Genomic DNA, 20,970 nt, shown 5'->3' on the forward strand with positions numbered 1-20,970 from the left:
TTAGCCTCTCTCTTTTGGCTACTGTACCAGCCTCCCTTGCTTTGAGAGATATTTCTATCAGTTGGCCAACATCTAAATGGTCTCCACTCATCTATGACCTCCACTCTCTCCATTGGTCTCACCGCCCTAATAAACTGTCAGGCTAGGGCTTTTTGGGGTTGTTTTTTTAAGCTACACCAGTTTGTTAGATTAACTGGGACCAAGACTTCTTGGCTTTAGGCAGACATCTGCAATCAAGTGAGGACAAGTTTGTCACCATCTATGAGGAATGGCAGTGGCATCCATTACATCATTACATCATGATTCATGTCTGCACATCATGCTTTGAGTGTCCCCAAAAGTGTGTTGAGCACTTTCTCCCACACTCCTCCTCGGTGTACACTCCAAAAGCGGGCAAGCTGAGGGACTGCTGGTTAAAGTTTCAGACTTGCCCAGCAGCCACTATCACTCTAGCCCGTTTAAGGCCAAATGACCCTCTGGGCTGCTGCAGCACACCAGGCATGTCTGCAGTGACATTCGAGGTGAGGGCACCTGTCCACCATGTCCTCAGGTGATCACAGTGGAGTCAGAGGCTCTCGTACATGGCAGTGAATTCAGAATCCTTCAGAGAAGCATTTTTCCATCACCCCCTTCAGGAAGTGACCGGGAACAATCCCGCCATACCCGTCTGTCCAAGTGAAGCCAACCTGCTTAAAATGCCCTCTTTCTCTGGTGCATCACAGAACTGAGTCAGGGCGAGGTCCTCAGGACTCAATTGGAAGCTTCCTCCAGACTGGCAGTCACAAAGTCCCTGGCAACTGAATTCCAAGCACACGTGGCCAACTAGTCCTGTCTTCAGCAATATCAGCCTGGGTATTGAACACATGCCAACACTTCCGACAGCGTAGCTAATCGACTCTTTAATTAAGACATCAATACAGTCGGAGATGTGGTTCACTCTCTGACAAAAACTATTCCCTATTTGTTTTTCCTTTTCTTTTCTGGCTTTAGAGATTTCGGGTCCAAACTCGACAAGAACGCTACATCTATCAATCAATGGTACCTATCAAGCCCTTACGGTGTGCAAAGTGCTGTACTAAGCAGTTGGAAAAGTAGAAGACAAGTTGGTAGATATGATCCTGGCCCACAAGTAGTTTACAATCTAAAGGGTACTATTATTATCATCATTATTCTGGTAATTATTAAGTGCTTACTATGTGTCAAGCACTATTCCAAGCACTAGGATTAGCACAGGACAATCGGGTCAGAACCAGTCCCTGCCCCACAGTCTAAGGGGATCAGTAGATTGAAGGAGAATCATAAGCTCCTGAGGTGGGAAGGATTTAGAAACAACCCCAGGAACCCAATTCATTGCCCTGGAGTTGAATTCATCTGCCCTCAGGAACCTGTCCTCTGCCCACCAGCAAACTGTTTTTATATCTGTGATTGGTTCCATTCTCAGAGATTTCCAGTGAGAAGGAGTTTAATGACAGCCAGGCAAGCCTTTCCACCCTATGTCATTCAGGAGCAGTTGTTTTCTAAGGCATCTCAGCCTCCACATCTATACTCCTCCTGCTGTCAAGCATAATTGCATTTTCCTGGCCCTGAATCTTCCCTATTTACTACGCAGACAGCCAAAAAAGAGCCCCAGGAAAATAATTAAGACAAGGGCTCGTGGGTTTCCATCTGGAGAAAACTCTTCTCATTTCTAATCAGTCAATCCATGTTTTGCAAGGAGCAGCATGGCCTAGGGGAAAGAGCACAGTCCTGAGAGTCAGAGGACCTGGATTCCAAACCTGGCTCTGCCACTTGCCTGTCTTGTGACATTGGGCAAGTCACTTAGCTTCTCCATGCCTCAATTTCTTCCACTGAATATGGGAATTCAATGTCTGTTCTCTCCACTACTTAGATGGTGAGCCCTATAAGATTAACCTGCATCCACCCCAGTGCTTAGAACAATACTTAAAACATAGTAAATACTTAATTGCAAATTAACAATTAAAATAACAAATGGAGGACTTACTCTCTGTGGACCACTGTACTAGGCACTTGGAAGAGTACAAGAGTGCAAGCAGATATGGTCCCTACCTTCAGGAACTCACATTTGCCAGATTAGATTCCAACTGGGCACATTTAGAGGGAGGAAAAGGCCTTTCCAAAACTACTGTCAGATTCTGGGCATGAAGCGTTTCCACCTGAGGGAAAACTAGCAATGTTTCAGTCTCATCTATCCACGTACCTCTTCGTATGTTTTGCTCAGCTGGGGCCAAGAGTGTCACGAGGCCTTTTGCCCTCAGAGCTGGCCCTAAAGTCATCTAGTCCTGTGGTGTTATTGCCAGTTATGGAAGGCCTGGTGCTCCCGGGCACTCTCACAGTGATCAGCTGCTCTGAGAAAACTGTTAGCTTCTTCAAAAATAATAATAATTGTGGTATTTGTTAAATGCTTCCTATGTGCCGACACTGTATTAAATGCTAGGATGGAAACAAGCAAATCGGGTTGAACCAAGTCCCTGTCCCATATGGGGCTCACAATCTTAATCTCCACTTTACAGATGAAGTAACTGAGGCACAGAGAAGTTAAGTGACTTACCCAAGGTCCAAAGCAGACAAATGGCGAAGCCAACATTAGAACCCAGACCTTTCTGACTTCCAGGCCCATGCTTTATCCACTAGGCCATGCTGCTTCAAGCCATGCTGCTTCTCTTCAGTCACCAACGTGACCTTCCTCTGCCCATAGAGCTCCAGCCCCAGTCTTCCTGAAAACTACTGTCTGCCCAGCCAGCAACCCTGCTACCCCGGTGGCTCCCACCCCAGCCTCCTGGGTGACACCACAAGGACACCTGCTAGGCTCTGCCTGCCCAGGAGAGTTGCCACAATGCCTCCCTTCTCCCACTCCACCCCTGGGCCACTCAATACATGGCCTCTCCATGTTACGGCCCCATTGGCAGGGCAAGGTACTCCACTGGGTCACTGACAGGGCAGAGCAGCAAGCAGAAGAAGATACCTGGGATGTCTCCTGACTGCTCAGCAGGGTCATCCATCCCCAAATTCTTACCTCGATTCCCTCTCTCTGTTCCAAACTGCAACCAGGAGACGCTTCTGCTCATCTTTCTCTTGGACTGGGCTGGAAAGCAAACCAGAGGGAGGGGTCAGGTGCCAAGGACACTGCTGAAGAATAACCCCCCCACCTAAGTGCTGACCAGGGAAGCATATGGGGAACCCTAGGTCCCTGGCTATAAAAGGGGTCCTTGGTGATAAGCCCAGCTTAGTCTGAAAGCAGCTATAGACAAGCTTGGAGAAGGCCAGGGCAAGCCTCCTTGGTTCTAGTATCACAGCCTGGTCATCACCCTGCTGCCCACAAGGCCACACCAGAGAGGGAAGATAGGCATCCCAGGAAAAACAGTGACGACCAAGAAGTTAAAGAGTATTTTCCAACTCTTAATTTAAAAGAGAAAATGTTCACAGGGAGCAGGGATTGGAACATCAGAGCCACAAAAGCCAAAAGTTACAATGCAACTGAAATTGGCCTGGATGGTTTGGCTTACCTCTGCCTAAAAGTAGAGGGTTGGACATGATGATCCTTGGAGATCCACCCAGTTATTTGATTCCATAGAACCTCCCAACCTCCCAAAGGGCCAGAAGAAAGCTGAAACACTTGAGAGGCAGATGACCCTGGAAGGGTCCCCTCACCCCTCACCTCACCCACTGCCCTGCCGGGCATCACCCCATCCACGGTCAGCAGACATCCTGAGTTTAGCACCTTAAACTCAGTGGCTGAGAATGGAAAGGCATTTTCCTGACGGCATCTGCCAGGGAATAAGGAGAAAGTGCCGACGGGGGAAACTCCCTCCGCCAGCCCCCCAGCTCAGTGAGCCGCAGCCACTCACTCCGCCAGGCCCCGTCAGTGAGCCTGTCTCCTCTGCTCTCTCTGCCTCCACACGACCTGCATAGGGAGGTTTGTGGGCAGACAAGAACAGAGAAATGGAGGCTGGCACTGGGCCTGGGGGTGGTCTGACTTCCGTTCAGAGCAGCCACTTTCCGGATCCCATCGGACTGGTGCACTCACAAGAGAAAATGCTCGTGAAAGCCAGGGTTCCTGCTGTCGGTAATGGTCTGCGTCTTCTGCCGGGCCTTGGGGTCGCCGTCAGGTGCCAGTGACATCTGGGGACAGGAGAGACATGCTGGAGTCTCTGACTTGGCCCACCCCATTCAGGTGCTGACCATCCCTCATATAAGGAAGCTCCGAGCCAAAAGCTCTGGGAAAGTCTGAAGAGCAGCTGGATGCAACCTCCTGCAGATGGCCTGCCCCTCTGGGGCACCCCCAGAAGGCCTGGGAGGTCAGAGTTAGAACTAGCTTCCTGCAGAGCCCTGCAGGCCCCTGTAGACTCTGTGGGGGGAAGGGGCAACTCCTGAAGGCTTCCTGAGCCCCTGCGAATATCCAAGGGGGTGGGCAGCCTCCCCCTCTCAGAGCCTACTGCCTGTGGTCCTAAGGAATCGCGTCCTTGGCCGGGCCCCCCAGTAGCAGAACCACCGCAGCCTGAGGGCACCACAGCCCCACCCACAGGCCCAGGACTGACCATCCAGGGTGCAGACTAACCAGCCCTCATTGTCTCCTCCACCTCCCTTCCTCCCCCTTTCACCAACACCAGCACTAGGGCAGCAGGGCGGAAACAGAAATCACTCTGCTCCTTGAGTGCAGCTCCACTGAGTGACTTGGTGGGAGAAGTGGAAATGTTTGATGGGGCAGGGAACATGCCTATCAACTCTGTTATACTGTACTCTCCGAGTGCTTAGTACATTGCTCTGCCCACAGTTAAGCAGCATGGCATAGGACATAAAGCATAGCCCTGGGAGTCTGTAGGTGTGCTCTTGGGCAAGTCACTTCATTTCTCTGTGCCTCAGTTACCTCATCTTTGAAATGGGGATTGAGAGTGTGAGCTCCACATAGGACAGGAACTGTGTCCAACCCGATTTGCTTGTATCCAACCCACAGCTTAGTACAGTGCCTGGCACATAGTAAGTGTTTAAGCAATATCACTATTAGTAGTAGTAGTAGTAGTAATAGTAATAAATATGACTGACTGATTGATGGGAAACATTCTCCCCAGAGTCTGTTGCTATTTTCTCCCCATTCCATCCTCTACCGGATCATTGAGATGGGCTGGGTTCTAGCTGGGAAAGGGGCTGGCTGTCCTAAGACAAGGCTGAGCACTCCCCGAGCAGTGACTAGGATGCAGTGAGCACCACACTGAGAATCAGGGCACCTGGGTTCTTATCTCAGCTCTGCTCTTAGCTTCCTGTGAGATGTTGAGAAAGTCATTAGATCTTTCTGGGCTTCAGGCCCTTCATCAGTAAAATGGAGATAAGATACCTGCTTTCCCTCTTTTTATTGCAAGCCTTGGGTGGGCTCTGATCCAACAGTCCAGATTATCTCCAGATCTTAACACAGAGCATTTGGTATTCGCCCCACCCTCTGCCACTCAGAAGCAACATGGCTCAGTGGAAAGAGCACGGGCTTTGGAGTCAGAGGTCATGGGTTCAAATCCCGGCTCAGCCACTTGTCAGCTGTGTGACTGTGGGCAAGTCACTTAACTTCTCTGTGCCTCAGTTACCTCATCTGTAAAATGGGGATTAAGACTGTGAGCCCCATGTGGGACAACCTGATTCCCCTCTGTCTACCCCAGCACTTAGAACAGTGCTCGGCACATAGTAAGCGCTTAACAAATACCAACATTATTATTATTACTTATGTATATATTTATGTTTTATATTATTTATATTTATTATTCAATTACTTTTATTAATGTCTGTCTCCCCCTCTAGATTATAAACTTCTTGTGGGCAGGGAGCATGTCTACAAACTTTGTTATATTATACTCTCCCAAGCACTTAATAGAATGTTCTGCATGCACTCAAAAAATACCATTGATTGCTTGACTAACGAATACCAAAACTAACAGAGACCAGTCCCAAAGGGCAGGCCCCAGCCCCCCTTCCCCAGTCCCAGCATTCCCTGCCGGTTCCAGTCCCATCCCAAGTCTTTCGTGGTCCCGGCCCAGCCCCACTCCTCACCTTCACATACACGGCACAGGGCTGAGGGCTTCCCACCATTAGGTCTTTGGCTTCAATAACTACAGGGAGAATTCGAAGTCATTATTGCTCCTCCTCATGATGTATGGGGAAATTTGAGGGTTGGGAGAGAGGTAGTGATGAAGAAGGGAAATAGGTGTTCTCCTTGTCTGATGGCAGTGATGGGGGAAATGTCTTGCTTCCTGTCTCACCCACATCCCTTCCCTCACAGGAAGAGGAGAGAGTGGACCTCATCAGTGCCAAGAGGCAGCAAGAAGGGAGTGCCAGACTAGTCTTGCCCCACCGCCCCACCCCGCTCAGAGCTGAAGCAGCATTAGCATATGCAAGCCAGGCACCCTCCCAACCCCCATCCTCACCAGGGAAGGAGAATTACTCCACTGAATGGAAGGAGCAGGTTTTGAGGGAGACTTCTTCCTAACCCAGAGAGCCAGAGAAGCAGGGGAACAGGAGGGAAGTGCCAGAGCCTTCCAGCTCAATGGGGGTGGGGAAGGAAGAGTCAGGATAGTGGGTCCAGGTGGAGCAATGGCAGGAGGCACCCCCAGCTAGGGAAGTCACCCAGCTGCGACAGACACCCAGAGCCGACACTTGCGGTCCAGTCTCGCTCGTTGGAAATCAACACCTGCAACGGTGGGCTCCATCGAAGAGAGGACAGTCTTTTAAGTGCTTCTGGGAGACCCCAGCCACCCAGTCAACCTGGACTGGAAGGGGGCACCGGTGATGCTCTGGCATGGGACCGGACCTACAGCTCAGACTTACCATGAAGAAGCAGAACTCTGTTCTGGGCTTCAATTGACAGCTTCAGCTGACCTAGGATAAAAATGCAGGAGTTACCCCTGAGGCCATGGGTGGATGACGAGAAGCAGCATGGCTCAGTGGAAAGAGCACGGGCTTGGGAGTCAGAGGTCACGGGTTCAAATCCCAGCTCTGCCACTTGTCAGCTGTGTGACCTTGGGCAAGCCACTTAACTTCTCTGTGCCTCAGTTCCCTCATCTGTAAAATGGGGATTAAGACTGTGAGCCTTATGTGGGACAACCTGATTACCCTGTATTTACCCCAGTGCTTAGAACAGTGCTCTGCACATAGTAAGTACTTAACAAATAGCAACATTAGTTATTATTATTATTATTAATCCCTGTCTGTCAATCTCCCAGTAGGTTTTTCAGTGACCTTCACCACTGACGGCTTCACCCCAGCTGGTGGAACCGGAACTGGAAACCAGGTTTCCTGATTCCCAGAACAGTGTTCTTTCTCCTGGACCAGCAGCAGAGAATCTGGTCCTCAGCACTCCTGTGATGTGCCAGGATATGCCAGCTCAGGCCGCTCTACCCCGGGGGAAGCCCCAGGTTTGAGTTGCTCCATCCAGGAGACCTCAGCCCTTGTAGCAGCAGGGGAGCCCCTTTTGGGCTCCAGGGGTGAGAAGCTCCAAAGCATAGCCCAGACCCCCGCTCAAAGCACCACCCAGCCTCTGCAGATTCCCAACTGACCAGCCAGTACTCAGGGCCATCCACCAGCTTCTCCTTCCTATAGAGTGGAGCAGCTGCCATTTCCCACTGACCCTTTAACTCAAAACACGCAAGACACCGGTTGGGGAGAAGAAGGACTGGGGCAGTTGGAAGCTGAGGCTCCTTATGGGGGTGCAGCTGACAGGACTAAAGGCACCCCTCCAGCATGGGCACCAGCTTAGCCTATTGAAGTCCAGCCCTCAGGGCCGCCTGTCCCCACCTCATCCCCCTAGTGATCCTTTGGAGATGGGACGAGAGTGATAGGTACAGAGAGCAGGGCCAGGAGAGCCTTCTCAAAGGTTGGAGCACACAATAAGCTCAAAAGCTCCTGGGGTTGGGGAGAGCTCAGTCACCCGGGCCAACAGAGCCACCTGGTGGTCTCCCCGAAAATGAACGCCTTCCTGGCTGAATCTGAGCCTGGGTCCCGAGACTCCAGCCACCCACATTTTGGCCACCTTTCCTCGCTGCCATGAAAGGGGCAATAGCAGCCAAGGGCATTACGAGACTGCTCAAGGTCGGAGCCGCTCTTCCGACTGGACCCGGGACACTGTGTCCCGAGGTCGGTACCGGAAGAACATTGTTCCTCCAAGAACCCTAAGGAACTATCGGTGCGCTGTCACTGACAAAGATAATAATAATAATAATGTTGGTATTTGTTAGGCGTTTACTATGTGCAGAGCACTGGTCTAAGCGCTGGGGTAGATACAGGGGAATCAGGTTGTCCCACGTGAGGCTCACAGTCTTAATCCCCATTTTACAGATGAGGTAATTTAGGCACAGAGAAGTTAAGTGACTTGCCTGCCCCAAAAGGGCGGCCAGCACTACCATTTGAAGGGAAAGGGCCGAGCAGACATTCATTTGCTCCACAGAAGCTCCCTCTGCCCCGGGCACATGTCCAATCTGGAAGGCCTATAATAATAATAACGAATAATAAGTAGAAGCAGCATAGTGTAATGGTTAGAGCATGGACCCGGGAGTCGGAGGGTCATAGGTTCAAATCCCAGCTCCGCCACTTGTCTGTTGTGTGACCTTGGGCAAGTAACTTCACTTCTCTGTGCCTCAGTTACCTCATCTGTAAAATGGGGATTGAGACGGAGAGCCCCACATGGGACAAGGGACTGTACCTGATCTGATATGCTTGTATCCACCTCAGCGCTTAGAACAGTGCCTGGAACATAGTAAGCGCCTAATAAATAGCATAATTGTAGAGAAGCAGCGTGGCTTAGTGGAAGGATCACAGGCTTGGGAGCCAGAGGACGTGGGTTCCAATCCCGGCTTCGTCACCTGTTTGAGGTGTGAGCTTGGCACTTAGCGCTTAACAAATACCATAATTATTTATTCATTAAGCTCTTAATACGTGCCAAGGACCGTATTAAGTATTGGAGTAGATACAAGGTAATTGGGCTGGAATCACAGTCTCTGTCCCACATGGGGCTCAAAGCCTTAATCCCCATATTATAGATGAGGTAACTGAGGCACAGAGAATTGAAGTGATTTGATCAAGGTCACAGCAGATAGGTGGCAGAGCCGAGATTAGAACCCAAGTACTTCCGACTCCCAGGCCCGTGCTCTATCACACTGCTTCCCTACCCTTGGCCCCCGGAGATGGGCAAATACCTCTAGACTGAAAGCTCACTGTGGGAAGGGAACAAATCTACCAATTTCATTATATTGTACTCTCTCAAGCTCTTAGTATAGTGCTCACCACACAGTAAGTGATCAATAAATACGATTGATTGACAGGATTTTCGGGGCCACTCTTAACACTCTTAACAATCAAAGCCCCTCTCCCTCCCTTCTCGGAGAAGAGAAGTGGCACAGCCTAAGGGAAAGAACACAGGCATGAGAGTCCGAGGACCTGGGCTCTAAACCCAGCTTCCATTGATTGCCTGCTTTGAGACTTTGGGCAAGTCATGTAAATTTTTGGTGCCTCATTTTCCTCATCTGTAAAATGGGGGTTCCATACCTGTTCTTCCTCCCCCGTAGACTGTGAGCACCATGTGAGACAGGAACTGTGTCCAATCTGATTATCTTGCTTAAAGTAGTGCTTGGCACATTTAATGCAACTACTCTAAGTATTATTAGTACGAAGGCAAAGAGCACCTCCCAGGATTGCAGGGTAAGGCTGAAGACTTGAAATCCAATATCCCACAGGTGCCGGACCTCCTCAGAAAGGCCTTCCACTCCTCCCTGATCCTCGCAGAGGTCCACGAGCCAAGACCCCCTCCACCCATACAACTGACTGACCCCGCAGATTGGTTGCAGTGCCTCACAGCCTGTACTGGTCATGGACTTCTCTGATGATGATGACATTTCTAGACTGTGAGCCCGTTGCTGCCGAACTGTACTTTCCAAGTGCTTAGTACAGTGCTCTGCACACTGTAAGCACCCAATAAATATGATTGAATGAATGAATGGACACTGACATTCCCCTCTGATGGTAACTCTCCAGCCTACCCACTCCAGGGTTCTGTCTCTGATGAGGGGCAGGGGAGGGTGCTTGGAGGAACTTTATCGGTTAACCTGGGCAACCATCATCTCCCCTGCAAGTCCAAACCCCAAATCGTGGGATCCTCACTCACTTAGTCAGTTCACGTGCTGCCCCAGGGGCTGGGAAGAGGCTGGTTGGGAAGAGCAGGAACAAAGGGAGATAGGAGAAGCTATGCCACTTCAAAGATTCGCATAGCAGAGATGCTCATCTCTCCATCTCCCAGAGTGCCTTGTTCCCTTGCCCGGCCCTTGCCCTCGGCTGGGAGCGTGCTCAGACGAAGCCAAGGGCGCCCTGGGATTTGAGTCAAACTTCCCAAGTGGCTAATAATTTTAATCCCATCTTTCAAGTTGGGGAGAAAGAAGGACTTCCAGCAGGACAAATAGCCCAGCAGTGACAAACAATCCAGTAGTGCTGAGTCTAGATCTCTAGTTATTGGGGTAGGAGGAAGACCAACCCCAGTGCCACGTGACTTTCTCTTCTACTCTCTCTGCTGGTTTGTTTATTTAGGGCTAGAATGGTATTTGTCTTTTTAGTTTGTGCTGACAATCTGTGGGTGCCAGTCTCCCTCCCTCCCCTCTGTCTCTCCCACCGGACAAAGGCTCGAGCCCCTCAGGACTGTCCGGCTCCACCCACCCCCGGATCGGGGCAGAGAGTCCCACCAGGTGGGCGAGGTTAGAACCCCTCAGTATTCAAGTTGTGGACTTGGCCTAGCGTGCCAAGCCTGCATAACCTTTGACTTGACATTCTAGGTGAATACAGAGCCTTAAATTCAGAGTTTAGAGCCCTAAATTCAGCCAACCCAGACCTGGATCCTATCCCCTATAGCACCCAATTCAGTCTGCTACAAATCCAACAAGGGCAAATGGCTGGGGGCACGATGACGACGATGATGATGTGTGTGTGTGCGTGTGTGCACGCGCGCGCACACGCACACACACAGCGTAGCTCAGTGGAAAGAGCCTGGGCTTCAGAGTCAGGGGTCATGAGTTCGACTCCCGGCTCTGCCACTTGTCAGCTGTGTGACTGTGGGCAAGTCACTTCACTTCTCTGTGCCCCATCTGTAAAATGGGGATTAACTGTGAGCCTCACATGGGACAACCTGATTACCCTGTATCTACCCCAGCGCTTAGAACAGTGCTCTGCACATAGTAAGCGCTTAACAAATACCAACATCATCATCATCATCAGTGGTTGTTGGACCTTAAAGGAGATGCCATGTGATGGTGATATTCACTTCCAGGTGCCCACATGGCTGAAGTGCACAACATTAACATACGAATATTGTCCAAGGTTAGTAGCATGACTCAGTGGAAAGAGCACGGGCTTAGGAATCAGAGGTCATGGGTTCAAATTCCAACTCTGCCACTTTTTGTCAGCTGTGTGACTGTGGGCAAGTCACTTAACTTCTCTGTGCCTCAGTTACCTCATCTGTAAAATGGGGATTAAGACTGTGAGCCTCACGTGGGACAACCTGATTACCCGGTATCTACCCCAGCGCTTAGAACAGTGCCCTGCACATAGTAAGCACTTAAATACCTACATTATTATGGGATTGCTGTTCTGAAGCACCCTCTGTAGTTCCGCTAGGACTTTATTCCACAGCTCCATTTTTGTCATCCTGTCCTACCACCTGACATGGAGTCTGACCTGTAAATGACGGTGAGAGAACCGCCCGAGGAGTCAGATGTGACTCAGGTAAGGCCCAGTCATAGAGAAGGTTGGACAGCACTCCAGCTCTGTAGTTCTTTAGTTTTTTTGTGTTTGTAGTTTATTTGTTAAGTGCTTACTGTGTGCCAGGCATTGTACAAAGCGCTAAGGTAGATACAGGTGAACTGGGTTGGACAGACTTAATCCCCATTTTATAGCTGAGGTAACTGAGTCACAGAGAAGTTAAGTGACTTGCCGAAGGCCACAGGGCAGACAAGTGGCAAAGCCAGAATTAGAATTCAGGCCCTTCTGTCTACCAGACCCATGCTCTATCTACTAGGCCACGCTGCTTTAGTTGCCCCCAAACTCTGTTTAAAAGTCTCCCAAAGGACATGCAGGCCTTCTTGATTCTGCTATCTACTTCCCTGTGTATTGTTGCCAGTGAGCTGCCTAGGGAACAGATCTGGGGAGAGCAGTTAGCTCTTTGTTGCTAATATAGTCTTTGTTGTGCATGCAGTTTCCCTGGTGCAGGCTGACGCACTGCTTCAGAAGTAATGGTGCTGAACAATAAATGAAGCTAGGGCCTCAGGCTAAATGGAGTGGGATCACACCCCGTGGCTTGTCCCTGGTGGGGACCAGTTCCAGACAGTACCCCAACATTCTGAAGTCCTAGGCAGTGAAACAATCCCCGAGACCCACAGGATCTTGAAAGCAAAGCTGTCCTAAGAATCTTGAGATCGATTCCTGTATTGTTCCAAGGAGAAGACCACAGATGGTTCCGGTCCTTTCCAGCTGGGTGCTCAAGGCCTGAACAGAAGATGCCAACTCCCAAGAAGCTGGGAACAGAAGGGAGGGAAGCAGGGCTCTGAGGAGGGGAGGCAGAACGGGTAGGGCAAGGAGGGTGTGTGGCAGATTCCTGCCTTGAAAGCCCCAGAATCCATGCCTCATCTGTAGAATATGGATCTGGAGAAGTCTAGTGTCATTAGTGGGGTTTTTCCATTCAGAAAAAAATTTAGTTTTCCCACCATTTTGGGGTTTGCTTTACTGTTTGCAGGAGGCCACTCTTTCCAGCATGGGTTTCCATGGCCCTTTTACTCCTTCCCGGAGTTCCCAGTGACATAAACAGCTAAGCCGTGTACTTTGAGCTACAGTCAATCAATCAACAGCATTTACTGAGCACTCACTACAGGCCTGGGAGTCAGAAGGTCATGGATTCTAATTCCGGCTCCGCCACTTGTCTGCTGTGTGACCCTGGGCAAGTCACTTCATTTCTCTGTACCTCAGTTACCTCATCTGTAAAATGGGGATTGAGACTGGGAGCCCCATGCGGGACAGGGACTGTGCCCAACCTGATTACCTTGTATCTACCCCAGGGCTTAGGACAGTGCTTGGCACATAGTAAACTCTTAACAAATGCCAATTCCCCCTTCGTTCGCCCCTTCACCTCCCCTCAGCTCAGCCCCCTTTCCCTCTGCTCCTCCCCCCTCCCTTCCCCTCCCCTCAGCACTGTGCTCATTTGTATATATTTTTATTACCCTATTTATTTTGTTAATGAGGTGTATATCCCCTTGATTCTATTTATCGTGATTATATTGTCTTGTTTTTGTCCATCTGTCTCCACCGATTAGACTGTAAGCCCGTCATTGGGCAGGGATTGTCTCTATCTGTTGCCAAATTGTACCTTCCAAGCGCTTAATACAGTGCTCTGCACATAATAATAATGTTGGTATTTGTTAAGCGCTTACTATGTGCAGAGCACTGTTCTAAGCGCCGGGGTAGACACAGGGGAATCAGGTTGTCCCATGTGGGGCTCACAGTTTTCATCCCCATTTTACAGATGAGGGAACTGAGGCACAGAGAAGTTAAGTGACTTGCCCACGGTCACACAGCTGACAAGTGGCAGAGCTGGGATTCGAACTCATGACCCCTGACTCCAAAGCCCAGGCTCTTTCAACTGAGCCACGCTGCTTCTCTATTGAGCACATAGTAAGTGCTCAATAAATACTATTGAATGAAATGCCACAATTATTATTATGGGCAGAGCACTGTACTAAGCACTTGTACTTGCACTACATACTCAGCCTACACGAGGCCAGTGGCTGGGATAATAAATAATTTTTTGACTGCTTGGGCCAAGCACTGTACTAAGTGCAGGGGAAGACAGAAAATAATCAGGTGAGACACAGTTCCTGTCCCTCATCAGGCTTCCAGTCTAAGGGGCTAGTCAGGCCTGCTGAGGAGTGAAGTATCTCAGTTTGATAACTGCAGCCAGGACCACATCAGGAGTTCGCGGCAGAAGAAGTCCAGGAGTGGTCCCCCTGCCTGAAACCCTGAGCTCACCAAAGACCTTCATCCCAGCTTCCAGGGGGCATCACTAGCTGAGCCAGAGCCACCATGTGAGGGCTGGGGGACTCTGTGCCAATCCCAACACTAGCCAGTTACGCCAGGAACCCCAGTCATTCCATAGAGTGGGAGTGTGGAAAATGCCCGAGCCCTCCCACAACCCTGGTACTACACGGAAGCTGAGTTTGGTGGTGACAGTGCCAATGTTGAAGAATCACCACCCAAGTGTGCTCGTGGGCTCCAGCAGACTTGGAATGGGCCATAGGTCGGAACCGGGAGAGATCAGGCACAATGCTAAACTCCTCCCCACCCAGCTAGCAGATGCTAGCAGTCCTGCATCGGGCAAGAGGCAAATTCAAAACAGAGAGCAGGTCACTGAGCCAATGCCCCCCTTTCTTCCCTCTCCCCCAGCGAGATGATCCCTCCTGAGCCACCCCAAAAAGCAGGCCCAGGACACCGGCTGCACTCGAGAGTACCCCGCGTTGCCCAAGCTGAGGGCAAAAATCAATTTGGGCTTGGGACCTGTTCACAGGGCAGAACCATTGGTTCAGCTCCCAACTGAGCCAACCTCCCTGGGACCCACAGCCCAGAGGCAACCCAAGGCCCAACACTCCCTGGTCTAGTCCACCTGGTGGGAGGAAGGGAAAGAGAACTGCCCCAAGGGCAGACTGCTCAGCTCCCTCCCCCAACTTCACCAGGAGGACAGGAGTGCAGGCTCCAAGGGGTGACGGGGGACCAGTCCTTGGGAATCCAGAAGGCTGATCCTCTCCAGCCCTCTTATTCCCCTCCTACAATTGGATGTAATAACACCCAGTTTCCCCAGCTCCCTACAGGAATCACTGGGAATTATCTGATTATCTGGAAGGTGCTTTGAGCTGGCGATAAAAAGTGCTGCCTACGTATATGGTATTAATGTTACCTAAAGGGGCCGGCAGCACGGAGACAGTGCCGATTTTCGCCTCCTTTTGGGAAGGTGCAAAGAGCAGTGTACTTGGGAGGCTCCCGGCACCTGCCCGGATTTCCCCAGGGCAGTCTGACCCTGGCTCAAGCCCAGAAAGCTGGGCCTCCATGTTTTGGAGGAGTCAGGGGACTGACCAGGAGGGGGGCTTGGAAGAGGCAGAACAAATTACTCCAGCTCCTCACCAATACCAGGGGTCCCCGACTGACATTTCCACCACTGCTGATGGGAGGAAAAGAGACCGTCATCACCTGGCTACTCTTCCTGGAAGCCTCCCTGAGCTAGGTTTGGGTTTTGCCCCAGGGAGTCCTCGAGCAGAGAGAGCTTAAGGAAGAGGCAGCAGCTGGGGGCCCCTTTCTTTTCTGGGATACATCGCATTTATTGAACACTTACTGTGAGCAGAGCACTGTATTAAGCGCTTGGGAGAGTAAAATACAACAATAAACAGACACATTCCCTGCCCACTATGAACTTACAGCAGTTGTAAGCAGAGTGGGGCAGTTGTGTCTTAGGGGAGCTCAACTCTACCCAGGGAGCCAACTCTTCACTCAGACACCTTATTTCCACTAATTGATGGTATTTATTGAGTGCTTACTACGTGCAAAGCACTGTAATAAGTACTTGGGAGACTGTATCTCTGCCTACAAGGAGCTTATAGACTTCAAGATTTAGCAGCCTGGGCTTTGTCCAGAGGCAGGCTACCCAAAGGGAATCTGAGATCATGCTAATAAATGGCTGTCCTATATGCATTTTCCCATGAAAGAGGGGGGGAAGCAGTAGTCCCTCTGGATTCCCCTACTCATGAGCCACTATCCCACTCGCAGTTCACCACCAGCCTTGCCCCAGAAGCTCCAGCCTGCTGAGTGGAGGCAGTCCCAGCTCTGGCCTCTCTGCAGGACTTCACAAAGTCATGCTGCATTGAATATCTCCCTAACAAGCCCCAGGAGTCTTGGTTCTCACTGGTAAGTGCCAAAACCCGCTTGGGAAAGTACCTCGGCAGGAGGTTTCTCTCCTTCCTAAAGAACATCTAAGCTTTCGTTTGTAAGGTGCTGAGGGATGATGTCCCTGGTTTCTTTTCTAGACTGCACCAAGCACTGGTGCTTTATCTACAAAGAACTGGGAAATCTGGGCCCAGAACCCATGGGCCCAGATTTCCAAGGCTAAAGGCCAGAGAGAACTGGGGGAGGAAGGAGAGAAGATTACCAAGACAATGGTCTTTGATTCATTCAATGGTTTTGCTTTTAACATGGTATTCTCTCCTGTCTTTCCAGTTGCCAGTTTCTCTGCATGTAAAATTGGGAGCCCTCCTGTGGGCCAGAAACTATGTCTAAATCAAAACCCATAATCAGTGCCTTGTACCTTTTCCGATCAGTGATGCAGTATCTAGTACAATGTGCTCAACAAATGCAATAAATAAACTTTATAATAATCATCAAGAGGCACTGCATGGCTTTCTCCTACCCACTACTTACCCATTCATTCCTATGGCTTCAACTACCACCTCCTTCGATGATTCCCAGATCTCCATCTCCAGCCCTGATCTCTCTCCCTCTCTGCAGTCTCACATTTCCTTTGACTACTTAGATGTCCCACGACACCTCCAACTTAACATGTCTAAAATAGAATTCCTTTACTTCTCAACCAAGCCCTGTACTCCCTTTCCTGTCACAGTAGACAGCTCCACCAACCTTCCCATCTCGCAAGCCCATAAACTTGGTAATCCTTGTCTCATTTCTCTCACTCAATCCACATTATTAACTACCACTAAATCCTGTAGGATCAACCTTCACAACATCGCTAAAATCCACCCTTTCCTCTCCATCGCACTTTGACTACTGCATCCATCTCCTTACTCACTTCCCTGCCTCTCCCCACTCCACTGCATACTGCACTCTGCTGCCAGGATCATTTTTCTACCAAAACTTTCAGTCCATGTTTTCCCACTTCTCCAGAACCTCCAGTGGTTGCCCATCCACCTTCACATCAAACCTCTTACCATCAGCTTTAAAGCATTCAATCACCTTGCCCCCTCCTACTGCACCTCGCTGATCTGCTACTACAACCCAACCCACACACTTCGCTACCCTAATGCCAACCTACTCATTGTACCTCGATCTCGTCTGTCTCGCTGCCAACCTCTCGCCTACATTCTGCCTCTGGCCTGGAATGTACTCCTTGTACTCCTTTTTCATTTCCGACAGACAATTAACTCTCCCCACCTTCAAAGGCTTCCTGCAGACATATCTCCTCCAAGAGGCCTTCCTTGACTAAGCTCTCATTTCCTCTTTCCCACTCCATCCTGAGTCATTCTGATTTGCTCCCTTTATTCACCAGCTCCTCAGCACTTCTGCACATATCCGTAATTTATTTCTATTAATGGCTGTCTCCCCCTCTAGACTGTGAGCATCATTTGGGCAGGGAACATGTCTACCAACTCTTTTCTATTGCACTCTCCCAATCACTTACTATAGTGTTCTGCACACAGTAAGTACTCAATAAATAGGAATGATAGACTCAATGGTCTCATTCAGTTCAGGATGACAGCAGAGTAAACTTTCTCAAATCCTGCACCATGTCCCATGCACACACACCCCCATACACACACTCTCCCAAATCATGAGGACCACTGGGTTGGGTATAGCTAGCACCCATCATGTTACACTGGGGAATATCACACATCTGCCTCATCAGCTCTCGTTGAGTCCGACCCAAGAACTGAACTGGTCTAACAGGAAGCAGGTTGAGTGCCCCTTGTTGCTCCAGCTGCCCTTCTCCCCACCTAGTACCACGGTAGAGTACCCCTAACACCATCCCAGCACCTGGACCATGGCCCTTTCAACTACTCGGCTCTAAGGGCACCCCTGGAACCAGGGGGATTGGGTGCTGCTTCTGAACCTTTAAACCCAGACTGAACCTCTGTGCCAGTTCCTGGGGGGCAGGAGCCCCAGGCTGCCCTGTGGAGCAGAGACAAAGGAGAGACCCTCACCCTCTCTCCCTGGGCCACTGACCTGACTCGTGGGGAAGAGTTCCCACAGGCAGGACCAACATCACCCCAACCCCTGTGGGTTCCTTTGCCTGTCAGCCACTGCCCCAGGAGCTAACACCGAAATGCCCCAGCAAGTCAGGTGAATTCTGTGCCCATCTATTCTGCCCCAGCTCACTTCCATGCAGGCTGGGTTCTCTCCTCCTCAGTAACCTGGCTCACCTCCCAGTACAAACCAGCCCACATATTTTACTCTTCTAATACCAACCTAGTCGCCGTACCATGATCTCTTCTCTTTCACCGCTGACTCCTTACTCACATCCTTCTTTCTTCCTGGAACCCCCTCCCACTTCATATCCAACCAATCACCACTCTCCCCATCTCAAAGCCCTCGTCAAATCGAATCTCCTCCAAGAAGCCTTCTCTGACTAATCTTTCATCTCAACTCTGCCCAGGGAGCCAACCCCTCAGATGCACACCTCCCTTCCACTAATCAATGGTATTTTTTGAGCTATTACTGTGTGCAAAGCACTATACTAAGCACTTGGGAGCCTGGATCCCTGCTTAGAAGGAGCTTACAGACTTCGAGATTCAGCAGCATGGGTTTCTCCCAGAGGCAGACTATCCAAAGGGAATCCAAGTCCATGCTAGGAACTGACCTTTCATCTCCCCTCCTTATTATCTCTCTTTACTGCACAATAATAATGATGGCATTTGCTAAGCGCTTATTATATGCCAAGCACTGTTCTAAGTGCTGGGGTAGATACAAGGTATTCAGGTTGTCCCACGTGGGGCTCACACTCCTAATCCCCATTTTACAGATGAGGTAACTGAGGCACAGAGAAGTGAAGTGACTTGCCCAAAGTCACCCAGCTGACAGTTACTGATTTGTATATTCCAAGCTCTGTGCTCTGCACACAGTAAGCGCTCAATAAATACTATTGAATGAATGAATGAAAGTAGCGGAGTCAGGATTAGAACCCGCCACCTCTGATTCTGTAGCCGGTGTTCTTTCCACTCAGCCACGTTGCTTCTAAGCACCTGTGTCCATACTCCCAAAGCACCTGGATTAATTCAATCAATCGTATATATTGAGCACTTACTGTGTGCAGACCACTGTACTAAGCGCTTGGAATGTACGATTGGGCAACAGATGGAGACAATCCCTACCCAACAGAGGGCTCACGGCCTAGAAGGGGGAGGCAGACTACAAAACAAAAAAGTAATCGGGCATCGATTCCATCAAGATCAATAGAATTATATAGAGTACTATAACTAGAGTAATAAGTAATATATACAAATTTGCACAAGTGCTGTGGGGAGGGGAAGGGGGAAGAGTAGGAGGAGGGAAGGGATATTCCTCCCACCCTCACAGCACTGAGGAGACTATCCTTAAAACACAGCAGCTTCCCCTAACTTACCATTTAAGTGCCGTCTCCCAAACGCTGAGGGCGGCGCTCTACACCCAGTAAGCGCTCAAAGTTTAGCGCAGTGCTTGGCACTTAATAAGCGCTTATTAACAAAAATAATAATAATGTTGGTATTTGTTAAGCGCTTAATATGTACAGAGCACTGTTCTGAGCGCCGGGGTAGATACAGGATCATCAGGTCGTCCCACGTGAGGCTCACAGTTAATCCCCATTTTCCAGATGAGGTAACTGAGGCACAGAGAAGTGAAGTGACTTGCCCACAGTCACACAGCTGACAAGTGGCAGAGTTAGGAGTCGAACTCATGACCTCTGACTCCGAAGCCCAGGCTCTTTCCACTGAGCCACGCTGCTTCCCAAATACGCTGCTGAACAAATACCATCATTATCAATAAGCACCCTTTAACACGGATACCCACCGCCCCTCCGCTGACAAGCCCAGACACGCTCTCACCTGCAAATTCACAAACCCACACACAGGTGCAGACACCTGCGGGTCCCCCGGCTGTTTCGTAGCCTTTCGGGATTTGAACACGTCGGGGGGCGGGGGGTGGTCGGGGCCCCCCTAACCTGCCCGGGACTCACCGAAGGTGGCCAGGTAGAAAGGGGCGTCGCCGCGGACATTCTGGCCGCAGAGGGAGCGGCGATGCGCACGATGGGGCCCCATGGCCGGCCGGCCGGCCACTCTCCCTGCCGTTCCCCTGGAGGGCCGGGGGCCGGGGTGGGGGGCCGGGGGCGGGGCCGAGGGACGCTCCAAAAACGCCATTGGTTTGAAAGGGAGCCGCGCCCGGCCCTCATAGGTCGGCGAGGGTTTGAATGAGAGTTGCACTTGAGAGAGCAAACGCCCTCGTTCCGCCCGCACCGCCCCTTTCCCCGCCCCTAGCCAACCCCCTAGGATCTCAGCCACGCCCAACAGATCTTAGCCACGCCCTTCAACCGTAGACACGCCGCTCAGATTTTAGCCACGCCCTGCAACCCTAGCCAAGCCCCTAAAATCTTAGCCACAGCCATCAGCCCTAGCCACGTCCCTCAGATCTTAGCCACAGCCATCAGCCCTAGCCACGTCCTTCAACCCTAGCCAAGTCCCTCAGATTTTAGCCACGCACCTGCAGACTCTAGCCACGCCCTTCAAATTTTAGCAACGCCCATCAGCCCTAGCCACGTCCCTCAGATTTTAGCCACGCCCTTCAACCCTAGCCAAGCCCCTCAGATTTTAGCCACGCACCGCAGACTCTAGCCTCGCCCCTCCGATCTTATTCAAGCCCCTCCGACCCAGCCACGCCCCTAGACGCGCCCCGGCACTTGTCACTCGCGGACGTGGGGAAGGGGCTAGCTGGGGGCTCAGCAGGGTCCGGGAGGCCAGCCAGGCCGGGATGGGGGTGGCCAAGGGCAAAGGGGGTGGCCAAAGACCTGCAGCCACCCCAGGCTTTTTTTTAAAAAAAAAGTATTTGTTAAGCACCTAACAATAGTAATCATAATTGTAGGATTTGTTAAGTGTTTACCATGTGCCAAGCACTGTTCTAAGCCTTGAAGTAGATACAAGGTAATCA

The 20,970-nt window shown here is 50.6% G+C and overlaps 1 long non-coding RNA gene across 1 annotated transcript; it reads right to left on the reverse strand.

Annotated features, from left to right (window-relative positions):
* Positions 1–3,034: 3,034 nt before the first annotated feature.
* LOC100075392 lies at positions 3,035–20,090 on the reverse strand. The gene is made up of 5 exons (XR_003758885.1): positions 20,006–20,090; positions 6,826–6,876; positions 6,052–6,110; positions 4,046–4,140; positions 3,035–3,103 (listed from the first exon to the last, which is right to left on the reverse strand). It is a non-coding gene; the product is annotated as an uncharacterized LOC100075392 (long non-coding RNA).
* Between the last annotated feature and the right edge of the window lie 880 nt (positions 20,091–20,970).

The sequence above is a fragment of the Ornithorhynchus anatinus genome, chromosome 4 (genome assembly GCF_004115215.2).
Source record: "Ornithorhynchus anatinus isolate Pmale09 chromosome 4, mOrnAna1.pri.v4, whole genome shotgun sequence".
Taxonomy (NCBI): Eukaryota; Metazoa; Chordata; class Mammalia; order Monotremata; family Ornithorhynchidae; genus Ornithorhynchus; species Ornithorhynchus anatinus.